This window comes from Tiliqua scincoides, chromosome 1 (assembly GCF_035046505.1).
Source record: "Tiliqua scincoides isolate rTilSci1 chromosome 1, rTilSci1.hap2, whole genome shotgun sequence".
Taxonomy (NCBI): domain Eukaryota; kingdom Metazoa; phylum Chordata; class Lepidosauria; order Squamata; family Scincidae; genus Tiliqua; species Tiliqua scincoides.
Window position 1 is genome coordinate 197,024,258 of NC_089821.1, and position 14,364 is coordinate 197,038,621.

Here is a 14,364-nt window from a genome sequence, read left to right on the forward strand (position 1 = left end):
CATAGGATAGGAAAATGTTTTTAGAACAGTTCAGTTCAGTTGGCAACCTTCAGTCTCGAAAGACTCTGAAAGGTGGTTCTGGAACAGCGTCTAGTGTGGCTGAAAAGGCCAATTCGGGAGTGACAATCCCTTCCACACTGGGAGCAAGTGCAGTCTGTCCCTGGTCTGTCTCCCTGGCTATGGGCCTTCCTTCTTTGCCTCTTAGCCTCAGTCTGTTGGCCAAGTGTCTCTTCAAACTGGGAAAGGCCATGCTGCACAGCCTGCCTCCAAGCGGGCCGCTCAGAGGCCAAGGTTTCCCACTTGTTGAGGTCCACTCCTAAGGCCTTCAGATCCCTCTTGCAGATGTCCTTGTATTGCAACAGTATGTATTACCGTATTAGAACAGTATGGATTTATAATATACATACACATATACACACATTTTTGGAGATAACAAGAAATAGGTTATTTTCTTGAGAAAAGTGGAAGATTCAGTGGTGAATTTGAACAACATGCTCATCTGAAGTTTTCTAATATTACCCAGTTAGATATGGGTCACTTTGCTTTTTAGGAAAGCAGATGCTACATGTTTCAGATATTGTCATTAGCAGTTCACTGCAAGAATCCCTGACATATTTATTTTTAAATGACCTGGTTTAAGATGTCTGTGAAAAGTGCTTACCTGGCAACATCAACACACATCACTTTTTTTTTGTCTGAAGCACAGATGTGGACATTGCAAAGATCCCTGGACTAATTTCTCCCTGTCTCTAACCTTGATCCAGTGTCCTCGTCTACCACTTAGCTTCTCTGCTGCGGGTGCCAACAAAGCCATCATTGAATATGTGTTTGTGGATTCATTTGTTTGTTTGTGTGATGATGTGGACATCTGGCCACTACAAGCTGTCCCAACATCACCAATTATTTCACGTAGACAAGCCATCTGGCTGAGCCATCAATAACAACAAGCCACACTTTTTCGGTCCTATGGAGCTGATGAGATTAAGAAAGAAGAGCAAGCCAGGGGAAGGCTCTTTATCCTGTGATCCTATCACCCTGAGCTATCCAGGAGTTCCTTAATGGCCTGAAATGGTTTTATTTTCTGATTACTAGACGCAGGGCAAATGCCAACAAGGAAATGATAAAGCAATGCAAATTTCACCATTTAATGCAACTAGCAAGTTCGAAGGACGTGTCTGTATAAATTACTTGTCCTGGGATAATTCTGTTACCAATGGTGCTGCTTTTAGGGAAATTTGCACAATTTCATTGGAACAGGGATCTAAGACTGGATACCAAACCAGCTCATTGCAGAAAATTGGGGAAAGGGCCACTTTAAGGGAGAGGATTTTGAGGTGTCTCTGCTTTTCCACTCCAGCTGCAAGCGGCTAGAGACAGGGAGAGAGAAGAGAAGGGGGTGGTAGAGAAGGAATATACAAAATAGCTACCTGCATCCTGAAGTGAATTTTGAAGTTACTTTGCAGGTGATTGGGTAGAGAGGAGAGCAGATCAGGCCTGGAGATGGGCAGTGGTTTTGGCTTATGTTGAATATCAACTCCCTTCCTGTGCCGGACCCACCTTCTTAGGTCAAGGCAGACTTGCACCAGTGATTGAGCTGGCGCATGTCCAAGTTGATGCATAGTGACTGCCAGAGCTTACCCTGGGGCGACAAATCTTAAACTGCAGATACCTCCAGCAGCCAAAAATCTCCTGCAGAATACAGCAGTAGCTGTGCTGGTGCTGCTGCCTGGGCATTTTGATAGAATTGGGCTGAAAGTGTCCTTTATTGCTTTACAAAGCTAAAGTGCCAATATCTATATATAGCATTCTGGGGGGGGGGGGAAGAGAGAGATTGTTCAGGGTCTCTTTAAACAAAGCTAGAGCTGATGTATTCACAGGGGTATTTTGGACTTTTTTCTGGATCAGTAGATATCCATGCTTTTGTCATAGACTGCTTTAACATTCTCCTCATCTTAAGAAGCAAATTGACCTATGGCTTGGGGCAGGGTGGAAACAGACAGCTCTCAGCAAAACTGAAGTAAAGTGCACCCATGGAGTCCATAGGACTAGCTGTATGGCTGTTCTGCCCCAGGTTAGGAACTTGACTCTTGTCATTGAGAAAAGAGAGCAAAAATGTTCATTACCACATATGTACTCAATATTACATTTCTTTTCTTATGATCCTCCTGGTTGAGCCAATAAAATTTGATTGAAACATCAAGCCATTCCCCTCTCATTGGAAACCTGTTTCGCCTCTGACCTACAAAATATTATTAGTTTTCTAATAACTTGGTGATATCTGAAAGGAAGGCGACGGTCATTTCTCAATATATATCTAAGCTGAACTCTGACCAACTGTGCTTTGGGGATTGTAATGTGTGTGACTGATCCATTCATTGACCCAGGTCAGTATTTCAGAAAGCTCTTGGTTAATCACAGGCTAGTTCATTCCAGGACTTAGACTGGATGGGAAGGTCAAGGGAGTTCTAGAAGGAAGAACATCAGTCTGTTTATTCCCACATGTAGGCAACCAGAACATTAAACCCTGCCAGTATTAAGACTATGAGGTATCCCATGTCTCTTTCCTAAGGATCTCTGGCTCTTAAACTTAAACTATGTGGGGAGGTTTGCTATATACAACTAAACATGAAAATTAAACTTTGTTGAGTCAAACTATCAATCGGTATGACTCCTCAGTTATCATCCCCCCCTTCCACCATACACAATTTTTAATGTGTAAGATTTCCTTGTACAAGTTGCACATTCCTTATCCAAAATGCTTGAGACCAGAATCATTTCAGATTTCAGATTTTGGAACATTTGCATATACCTAATGAAATATCTTAGGGATGGGACCCAAGTCTAAATAAGAAGTTCATTTATGTTTCATATGCACCTTATACACATAGCCTAAAGGAAATTTTTATACAAAATTTTAAATAATTTTGTGCATGAAACAAAGTTTGTGAGCATTGAAACATCAGTAAGCAAAGATGTCACTATCTCAGCCACCCATTTCGGATATTGGAGCATTTTGGATTTCGGGTTTTTGGATTTGTGATGCTCAGCCTGCAGTATTCAGTTTGTTCTGCTGGTTAACCATGCCTAGTTTTCAAAAGTGCTTTCAGTGCACTTTCCCCTGGGGGCTGGGGATAAGAATAGGCCCTCAGTTTGGATGTACTTGTCGTAAGAGGCGACTAAGCAGCCACCGGGTAGATGGGACTCCTCAGCCTGGGAAGGCAGCTCATCTGAGAGAAGGAAAACTCTGATCCCAAACCTCCACTGCCTTGTGGCTACATCCAGTTATGGAAAAGGCTTCAGGAGTCAACCTCGAGGCAAAATCCGGAGCCGGAGTCCCTGAGGCAGTTCATGGCTGAACACAGTCACGTTCTGGCAACTCCTGCGACGCTGCTGGAACCAACCGTATTGGCTTCTGCCTTTCCATTGGACCATTTCAGCGACGTGGAGAGGGGGGATTTGCTGCATGGGTAACAGCCTATCCTCCATACCTGTTTTACCCAGGCTTCGCGCACTGGAGAGGACACTCTGTTCCAGAACCACCATTCAGAGCGTGACACCATAGTCTTCCAAGACTGAAGGATGCCAACATGTTTCAGTGCAGAATCCAGAAGAGGCCTGCCCTGATCATGAAGTATAATCTGTCTCCAGACAAATTGTGAATAGAGGGGGAGAATGAACTCTCCAATAGAGCAGCAGCTGATAAGGAAATGCTGTCGGGGGAAGCACAAGCAAAAAGTTCATTAAGAAACAAAACACTGATTACAGAAATAGAGTGCAACAATTTGGAGCACAATTTCAAAATCAAAGGGCTTCTTTCCCCACAATCTTCTTCCTCCCTTTATTCATGTTTTCTATGGCTAAGCATGTTTAAAGGTTACAATGAAATCTGTGGAATTTCATTCCAAGTTAAATGAATTCCAGATTGAGGCACCAGGATGTTCGACCAGCGAGAGCATTTGTTTGACACATGCCTCTGCAGCCACAACAATCTAAATCCAGACAGGACAGAATTAGAATCCCCAGCTTAAGTGAATCCTGTTAACTGGGCAAAGAGGCACCTTTTAAAGTGGTGGCTCTCATATATTCAGCAGGTGGAGAGCAACTGTCCCTCTTCACCTCAGCACAGCATCTCTCTTGCTGGCTGTTTGCTGGTGTCTTGCTTGCTTTTCCTTCTTGTGCTTCTTGTGAGTTCCTTTGAAAGAACTGTTCTCTGATTCCTCTTGCTATGTTTTGGGCTTTGAGAATTTCTTCATCCAAAAATTCATTTTATTATATGTATTATTTACTAATATTAAATAAGCAAATATTTCAGAAATATTATATAATATAGTAAACTATCTTTGATAAAACGTGCTTTCTTTACAGCCCAATCCTATGGGGGCCTTGTGTTGCTGGAATGCTAGTTCTGGGAGCTTATGGAAGCTAAACTTCTAATTGTGGAAGTTTAGAAGGCAAGAGCTGATGGCACTATAAAGTGAAACACCTGGAGGGTTCTATGAATCTCTCTCTCTCGCTCGCTTGCTCTCTCTCTCTCTCTCTCATAGGATAACACTTTAAAAAAACCCATTTGATAAACCCCATTTTTCAAATGGAGTTTTTTACAAGTGTTAATCTATGTGAGAGACTCACAGAACCCTCCAATTTTCCAGATGTTTCTCTTCATAGTGCAATTGTAGTCCTGGCTGCATAGCTCTTGTCTTCTAAGCTTCCACAGGCAGCTACAAATCAAGCCTCAGACAGGTTCTCAGGATGTTATTCATTTCTTGCCCACCTGACTCCTCCAGACAACACACTCCTCTACATTCCTCTGCAAAGCTCAGTCAGCAGCTTCCAGTCACTCATCAAAGGCCAGGCTGAAACTGATTCTGCTTAGCTTCTTTGGGTAAGATGGCAGTTCAATCTCCTTACCACACCTCTTGCCATAATGGCCTCTACTACAAATGTCTCAGCGACATTCTTGTTTCATAGAAGACATTCTTGTTTCATTCTTGTTCTACTTTCAGTATATCTCCATTGTTTCAGAATGAATTAGAGCAGGAAAAGCTTGGGGAAGCAAATGCTTGCGTCGCCCTCTGTCTATTTGCCTACCGATAAATAATATCACTTTTTAAAACTTACCATTGAATTACAGCTGCTTTCTTTCACTGTGTGGATTGGTTATTTAGAAGAGAAAAACACATTTATTTTATGAACTGGGCTATTACGTAGAACGGGGCTGTTGGTGTGAGCAGGAGAAAATAAGAATGGATGTTTTAGTGGAAAGGCCTGTGGACTCAGTCCTTTTAGTGAAAGCCATCAGCTAAGCATGTGTTCAGGAATGACCTTCTTTTGAATTCTAAGAGTGTGGTGATGTGGAATTGTGTAGATCATTGAGTGATGAAAGCCACGTGCTCAAAGCTTTAATCAGTGTGGGAAATATGCCATTATTCTATAATCCCTGCTTCTAAGTATATGAGGAACGACTACGGTTGCTTAGTGGTAGTAAAGTCATCCTGCATATGTGGAAATGCACATGGTCCTTCCATTCTAAGTCTGTGGGGAAGAGAGAAGCTTCAATTGCTTCAGTAAGAAAAAAGCTTTCTGCCCATTATCAAAAGCACATCATGGTTATTTCTCCGTGGGAATTCTCTCCTATGGATTAACTGACTGCTGCTGTTGTTATATTGCTTTGCCTCGGTGTTTTTTCATCTGTGAAATGAGACTAATATCCCATGGGACTAATATCTTCTAAATGGCATTAATGCAATTTATGGCCCAATCCTATTGGGTCTTGCCATCAGCAGAACACACATTCCACTGATGGGAACTGCAGAAATTATACCATAAAGATCTTTCCGGCAGCATGCTCAGTAGCACACTGTTGGGTTGCTGGTGGCTTTCCCAACCCCTGCCAGAGCAGGTAAGCCAGTGGGAAGGTGGGAGAGGTGGAGGAGGGTGGAACAGGACAGGGAGAGGGTGTAATGGGGGTGGGGAGACTGCAGGAGGGGTGGGGTGGAATCTGACAGTGATGGCATGTGCCTGATTCTACCCCCTGGCAGAAGCCTCCCTGCCCCCTCTGTCTCCCCAGACTTGTGCTAGCAAAATTGCTAGCATAGGCTCGAGGAGACCCATTGCGGAATAGGATGATTATGCAGAGGTAGGGGATTTAAATACCCATGGGATAAAGCACATCTGTTTTTGGTGTGGCTGCACCAGCGGGGAGGGGAGAGGATAGAATTGGCTGTTAGTACATATATAGTATTTTATAGCTGTTTAAGAGCCCAATCCTGAGCTGCCCAAGGCAGCTGCGGGTGGCACCTCAGGAGAAGGGAACTTTTGTCCCGTTTGCCCGGGTAAAGGGAGTAGCCCCACAATGGGGCTACTCGATTCACCGCCAACCTTTGGTCAGCAGTGAGGTAAAAGCCTCTGTGTCAGGTGGTGAGCTGGATCCCACCTCCCTCCCTCCTTGCTCCCTTCCCTCGGCATGCCTACTCCCTACCCTTTCCCCACCCTCCGCCTGCCTCCCCCCTCCCTGGAACACCTCCTCCCCGCCTCTCCCCACACCCCCGCTTTCCTCTCTATTGCTGGGCGGTCCATGCGACCGCCGAGCAACGGAGGCCGGGTGCCCACATGGCTCTAGCCCCGCGTCGACCAGTGCTAGGCTAGCATGGGTGCTTGCCCGGCGTTAGGTGGTAAGCCAACGCAGAGCTCAGGATTGGGCTCTAACTTACCTTGCACCTTATGAGTTGCATTGCTGTTTTTATCATATGTTTGCATACACATTTAGTTCCCACATTCTGCTTGCAGCACATTTGTGTTGGACCTGCCACTGTCCACAAAGTCACACCATTGTATTCTTGGACTCTGCTCCCAGCTCCCCTGAAAAGGAATGTCCCTTTCTGTTTTTACCTGTGATCGGTGAGAAAGCATGCACTAGAGGTCTAAGTTAAACCCCTCCTGGAATAATCATTACTCTCAACCACAAAATTCTTTTGTATATTACAATATCAAGGATGATATATTATAATAATAGAGATTATTATTCTTTGTATAGTAAATCTCAAAAGTTCAAATTATGTCATATAAATATTAACTCGGTAATAAATAATAACAGTGGAACAAGTTATTTACTAGGACCTTGATTTATTTCTTGCATTAAGGACTGGAAGTAGAATAATGTTGGTATTTACCCTTTGGTGCTTGGTAGGTGCTGGGTAGGTCCCACAACTAAGAAAAACTAATATTTTTTTTACTCCTTGTATTAAACGTGGGCCCCTTTGATTTTCTCTGCTTTGCTTTTGAAAAGTATGACTTGTATTAACCCAGCTTGCTAAGCAAAATGCCCTCCTGGCTATCAGCCCAGAACAGCAACTATAAACATATGTTTAGGTTTCAAGCTGCATTATTCTCCAGATAGTTTATCATTTCCTCACTGCAGTCGTTTGATTTCACACCATTCATCAGACCTGTGCAAATAAATCACATCCTACAACTCTTTAACAGTCTCCCTAGGAGAGCCAGAATGCCCATCTTTTCTCTATTTGAAAGGAAGACCTCTAAGGATTACTTAACAGGCATTCCAAAGGCTTGCTTGGCTTTCTAACAACTTTCACTTGTATTGTTACCCTGAAGCTGTAATCTGCCTCCTGACTATTAAGTCAGTTACTTTGGACTCAGGGGCACTTACTTCTAAGAATATGTGCTTAGGATCCGGCTGTTAGATTGTGGCTAAGCTGAATTTCTTAGTAAACAGAAGTCTCCTTGGAAGGCTAGGCCACAAGAAAAATAGAGATTGACCAATATTTTGCTTGATCATCTTTTTGGTTCATGGTTCTAACCATGTAATTAGTTGGAGCACAAGAACACCATTTCACCCAAATGTAAAGAGTGCAGAAAGGGTTCCAGCTATCAGGTTGTAATGTATAAGTTTCCCAACATGACACATTTGCTTCAATGTGGGTTCAGAGCTGTTCTATCACACACAAGTTGCCAACTCTGCTATCACACATGTGTCTATCACTACATGTGCGCACACACACAATCTTGGGTCTTGGTTTGCACACCTCAGAATTAAACTCAGTTGGGAGAATGTATAACTAGAGAGACTAAAATGCAGTGTGTAGCTGTTCTGGACAGTGACTGGATCGTGGCTATCCACTAACGGGCAGTGGCGTAGCTAATGATTGTGTAGCCCGGTGCAAAGTTCAAAATGTTGCCCCGGATGTGATGTCACAACCGGAAGTGGCGTCACACCTGGGCTTTTTTAAAGTGAAAATTGGGAGGGACCCACCTCCTGCCCCCAGCAGCTTGCCACCTACTTGTTTTGCTGCCTCCCCCCAGTCAGTGGTATAGCTAAGGCATCTATCTTCTAAATGGAGTCAAAGAAGATTTGTAGCCCCCTCCCCAGACAAAATCAAATTAATTAAGTAAATAAAAAGTGTGCCCCTGATAGGTTTGAGACACTGTGCTGGGGTGAGGAGGGATGGTTATTCTCCCCTTGCTAAATATAAGAGGGGCACCTCTTGAAAAGTGCCTTTTACCCAGTTAGCAGGGCTAACTGTATTATGATACATGGAAATGAGAGCTGACTCATATTAACACCTTATTGGTTTCATGCTGCATCATGATAACATGTCATTACAATATGTCAATAACATAATAATATGTCACTGGCTTTCAGACCAATCAGTCTCATTGGTCAGTTTTGAGTTCACAAAATCCATTTTTGTTCCATAAGGCAATTGTGTTTTCATTTTCTGGTTAATTGACCATAACCTTTGATAGAATATAGATATTGCAATGCAGTTTGTTTCATTGCATTCTGCATTAAATTACCTTTGCAATGATACATAATATGATGGTATTAATCATACATACCAAGATTTTCACAATTTTGGTCACTTGTGTCAAGCTCAGCTTGTTGCCCCCCTAAAGCTTGATGCCTGGTGCAGCTGCTACCCTCTGCACGCTGTTAGCTACACCACTGCTGATGGGACAGTATAGTGAACAACCTCAAAGTGCCTCTAATTAGGCAAACAGTAACCATGAAACAGAATTTTCGAAAAGACTATAGATTATTTTAAGTGATTTTTTTTAAAAAAATGAGAAAAATGCAATGAAATAAATCTCTTGTATAGAGGTTTAAGTTGTGATGGGTGACTACAGGAGCTCTGTTTGGACAGGTACAAATTAAAATGTAGGGACAAAAAGCTGAGGTTCCAATTGGGCTGAATTTACACTGCGAAAGACAACCTAATGGGACAGGAAGAAGGAATTACTGGGAGGTTTAAAGCAGACACTGGAAAATGGTTTTGGAAGGGATGGAAAGTTATTATAAGGGTAAGATGAAGAGGGGAGAAGAAAAATTGCCTGTTCTTAGTCTAGTAGGTAGTCTGGGTTATGAGGCCCTAAGCAAGGCTAGGCTGCACAGCTTTAGATTCCAGGGGGAAAGCAAAAAGATGCAGTCAAAAAGGTGCACCTTGGTGGGCAAGAAAAGTAGTACCTCTGAAGGTGAGGGCAGCTACCAAGGCAATATTGGCAACACTTGGCATGCTTGCCTTCACCCTTGGCTAAGAGATCTGGATAAGGATAAGCTTTGCCAGTGTATTAAATCAATCTGGCCACATCTCCTCAGATCTCTGAGATCTTAGTTCAGTACTGAGTGGATCGCTTCCATCTTTCATGAAGAAGCCTAACAGCCTAATGAAGAAGCCGGTCAGCCTAACATCCATACCAGGTAAGATGGTGGAATGCCTCATCAAAGATAGGATCTCAAAACACATAGACGAACAGGCCTTGCTGAGGGAGAGTCAGCATGGCTTCTGTAAGGGTAAGTCTTGCCTCACGAACCTTATAGAATTCTTTGAAAAGGTCAACAGGCATGTGGAGTTGGGAGAACCCTTGGACATTATATATCTGGACTTTCAGGAGGCGTTTGACACGGTCCCTCACCAAAGGCTACTGAAAAAACTCCACAGTCAGGGAATTAGAGGACAGGTCCTCTCATGGATTGAGAACTGGTTGGAGGCCAGGAAGCAGAGAGTGGGTGTCAATGGGCAATTTTCACAATGGAGAGAAGTGAAAAGCGGTGTGCCCCAAGGATCTGTCCTGGGACCGGTGCTTTTCAACCTCTTCATAAATGACCTGGAGACCTGGAGGGGTGAGCAGTGAGGTGGCAAAGTTTGCAGATGACACCAAGCTCTTCCGAGTGGTGAAGACCAGAAGTGATTGTGAGGAGCTCCAGAAGGATCTCTCCAGACTGGCAGAATGGGCAGCAAAATGGCAGATGCGCTTCAATTTCAGTAAGTGTAAGGTCATGCACATTGGGGCAAAAAATCAAAACTTCACATATAGGCTGATGGGTTCTGAGCGGTCTGTGAGAGATCAGGAGAGAGATTTTGGGGTGGTGGTGGACAGGTCGATGAAAGTGTCGACTCAATGTGCGGCAGCAGTAAAGAAGGCCAATTCTATGCTTGGGATCATTAGGAAGGGTATTGAGAACAAAACGGCTAATATTATAATGCCATTGTACTAATCGATGGTAAGGCCACACCTGAAGTATTGTGCTCAGTTCTGGTCGCCACATCTCAAAAAAGACATAGTGGAAATGGAAAAGGTGCAAAAGAGAGTGACTAAGATGATTACGGGGCTGGGGCACCTTCCTTATGAGGAAAGATTACGGCATTTGGGCCTCTTCAGTCTAGAAAAAAGACGCCTGAGGGGGGACATGATTGAGACATACAAAATTATGCATGGGAAGGATAAAGTGGGTAGAGAGATGCTCTTTACACTCTCACATAATGCCAGAACCAGGGGACATCCACTAAAATTGAGTGTTGGGACAGTTAAGACAGAGAAAAGAAAATATTTCTTTACTCAGCATGTGGTTGGTCTGTGGAACTCCTTGCCACAGGATGTGGTGATGGTATCTGGCCTGAATGCCTTTAAAAGGGGATTGGACATGTTCTGGAGGAAAAATCCATTATGGGTTAGAAACCATGATGTGTATGTGCCACCTCTTGATTTTAGAAATGGGCTATGTCAGATGCAAGAGAGGGCACCAGGATGCAGGTCTCTTGTTATCAGGTGTGCTCCCTGGGGCATTTGGTGGGGCCACTGTGAGATACAGGAAGCTGGACTAGATGGGCCTATGGCCTGATCCAGTGGGGCTGTTCTTGTGTTCTTAAGCTAGCCTGAACATATAAAGCTGCCTCATCATAGCCAGATCAGCTGGGCCGGGGGTTGTCCTCAGTGATTGATTTGCTAATCTGCAGGATTTCAAGAAAGGGTATTTGCAAACACTCTCTGGGATTGAACCTGGGTCCTTTTGTTTGCAATGCAGGTGTTCTCTGACTGAGCTATGGTCCCTCACCACTGCCTCCTTTGCCCTTCCATCAAACGTATGAACACCATAAGAGCATTCCAAGAGCCCTGCATGAACAGATCCAAAGTATACCTAGTCCAGCATGCTTTTGCTATCTAACAGTGACTGGTCAGATGCTTTGCAAATTGGGCACTAATGCAACTTTCCTCTTGTTCCACCAACTACAGGCTGGAATAAACTCTCCTTGAGCCAGCCATTTTCGAGCCGGGACTCACACAATAGGAAGCACACAAATAACAAGTGACGGGCTTAATGTTTCACACAATGAATGAAGGGGAGCTTTGCCCCAAAGAATGAGACCTGCATGCCTCATGCAGAATTTCCTGGTGTTTCACTTCTGTTTGTTATCTGTGTCAGCAGCACCCTATGTGGTTGTCGCAAGCCTCACACAAACTGCAAAAACAAGTTACGCAACGTCCCTCCTCTGAAGACCTCATCTTATACTTTGCACTCAACATGACTGAAAGCTCCTGTCTCTTACAGATAGCCATTGTCTTCCCATCCATTCTTCCTGATAGGCTCTGCATTCTTGTTTCCGGGTTTGGAATCCTGGATGCTCAGTCTATTACGCGTGAAACAATACCAGCTGTAATTCCTTGTACGCTCGGTTTGTTCATAGGTTGCAAAGTGAAGCCAACCCAAGTTAGAAGTCCATACATTGCAGGATGCCAGTCTCCATGCTAATGTGATGTGTGGGAATGTGTAATAGATAAAAGTTTTATTAGAGAGATTTACCTGGAAAGTTTCCACTTCATATTATCTGCCATGACTACATTCCAGCATCCTTTGTAAGAGCTTCTTTCACCTGGTCAACAGCAGTAGAACAAGAGATGCCAAGTTTTGGACTCCTGTAATATATCACTGAATTAGTGAATGAATTACCTAAGTGCACTATTGTTTCTAAAGTGCTTCAAGCTGAGAGTTCCCAATAATTCATGTTTTTCATCTGAAGTACAGAACATCTGCGCGGAAACCTGCTACAAGTTGAGATATCTCTTTTGCATTTCTGTCTCCCACCCAGTCTGTGACATGCCTTCTCTTTCATTTTATCCTTTATTAAGTTCATGGGCCATCCCTAAGAAGAACCCTGCTGGATTGGGTCAAAGGCTCAACTCACTTGGTATCCTGCTTCCCACAGTGGCCAATCAGATGGCTTCAGGAAGTTCTCAAACAAGAGATAAAGGCAATAGCCCACCCCTGCTGTTGTTCCTCTGTAACTAACATGCAGAGGCAAACTGCCACTGAACCTCAAGGAAGCATATGCATATGACCATCTTCATAAATAGCCATCGTCCTTCATGAATTTGTTTAGCCCTTTTAACTGCCATCTCTGCTAGTGGTGATCACCTCACCTTGCAGGACTGAATCCCTTTGATTAGTTATGCTTTGTGTGAAATACATCTTGTCTATCCTAAATCTCCAGTCAGTCACTTTTATTGTATAATCCCTGGCTCTTATGTTGTAATAATTAACAAAACCAAAACTCCTGTCTATCCACTGTGTCCACACCATGCATAATTTTATAAAATTCATTTATGTGTGTCCTTAGTCTCCATTTTCTATTTAAAAAATCTTCAGAAATATCTCCTTAAGATTGTGCTCTCAAGACCACCTCTTCATGATGGTCATACAAAATGTGGAGTTTAAACATTTCATTTCCTTCTTTCCTTCTTCTTCCTAAAAAAATACCAGTCAGATATTAGGTCCAGTCCAGATTAGGACCATGGTGTAGGGAGAGGGAGGGTGAAATGCCCCCCTGCACTGCAGTTCCTGCAATCGCCCCAGGAGGGAAACTGCCATTGGAGCCAAATGGTGTGTTTAGTCTCCTCTTCCCTGCCTTCCAAATCAGATTCATCTCTGTATCAGATTATCTGATACCAGATTTTTCCAGAATACTAGGATAATTCCAGTGTCTAATCTAAGTGGGACAAAAAATAAAATCCCCTACATGGACAAGGGTGGGCCAATTCTTCAGACAGATCCACAGCTATACCTTCTGCACAGGGAAGACAGCATTAGATGAAAGTACACATGGGTGAAATGACTGCTTATAGAAACAGATACAAGTGTGGAGGCACTAAAGTAGATGCAGATTCACCTGTCTTCTGCCCAGTGAAATGTGATCATTATGGGGGGGGGCATACCCATGGATCTCATATCTGCAAATTCACTTCTCTGTAGATTGGATCTGGGGCCCCCAGCTCACCCCCCCGGGCCCCCCAGCAGTGCCCCCCTCACATCTCGGGGGCAGCCCCCGGGACCACGGGGCAGGCGTTCGCCCATATCCACAATTTCAGCTATCTGCGGTTTCAGCAATCTGTGGGGGGGGGAGATGGTTCCAGAATTGAACCCCCATGGATAAGGGGGGCTGCCAGTATATATGAGGGATATGAATGCTCATTGATATAATAGCCACCATTGGAAACAAATGGGAGTGCATGTTTTCACTCATGAAGAATGCCTTGTTTAGTGCAAGTATTTCTGGATCCAGAGCAACCATGTGAAAGACGGACACTTTGGTGGCTTTTCTTACCAATCTTCAGTTCAAATACATATTCAAGCCAATGCAGGTTTTCGTTTTGAATTACAGATTTTGGAAATACAGAACACAGCATTATGTTATTTAGCTGCGTGAATTAATTTGGGGTCACTTCAGAATGAAGCCTGTTTATCAGAAAATCAACAACATTAAACTGAACTAGGAAAAGAATATTTGGAAAACAAAAGGTGGAACTCTATGTACACAGCATTCAGCAGTGTTACCCATTGCATATTAAGCTTTTGTTGACCCACACAATGCCCAATATATGTTTGAAAGCATATAACTAGAGACTTTGATTTATACCTTTCACAAACCTACTCAGTATGGTCCTTCGAGACCTATCAGTCAAATGCAGAAAGTTTACTCTAAAATACTGCCAGGCTATTTTAGCACTGAATTTGGGAATTAAGCCCATGCTGTGGTTCATATTACTTTGAAGATATTGACAATAAAATATAGC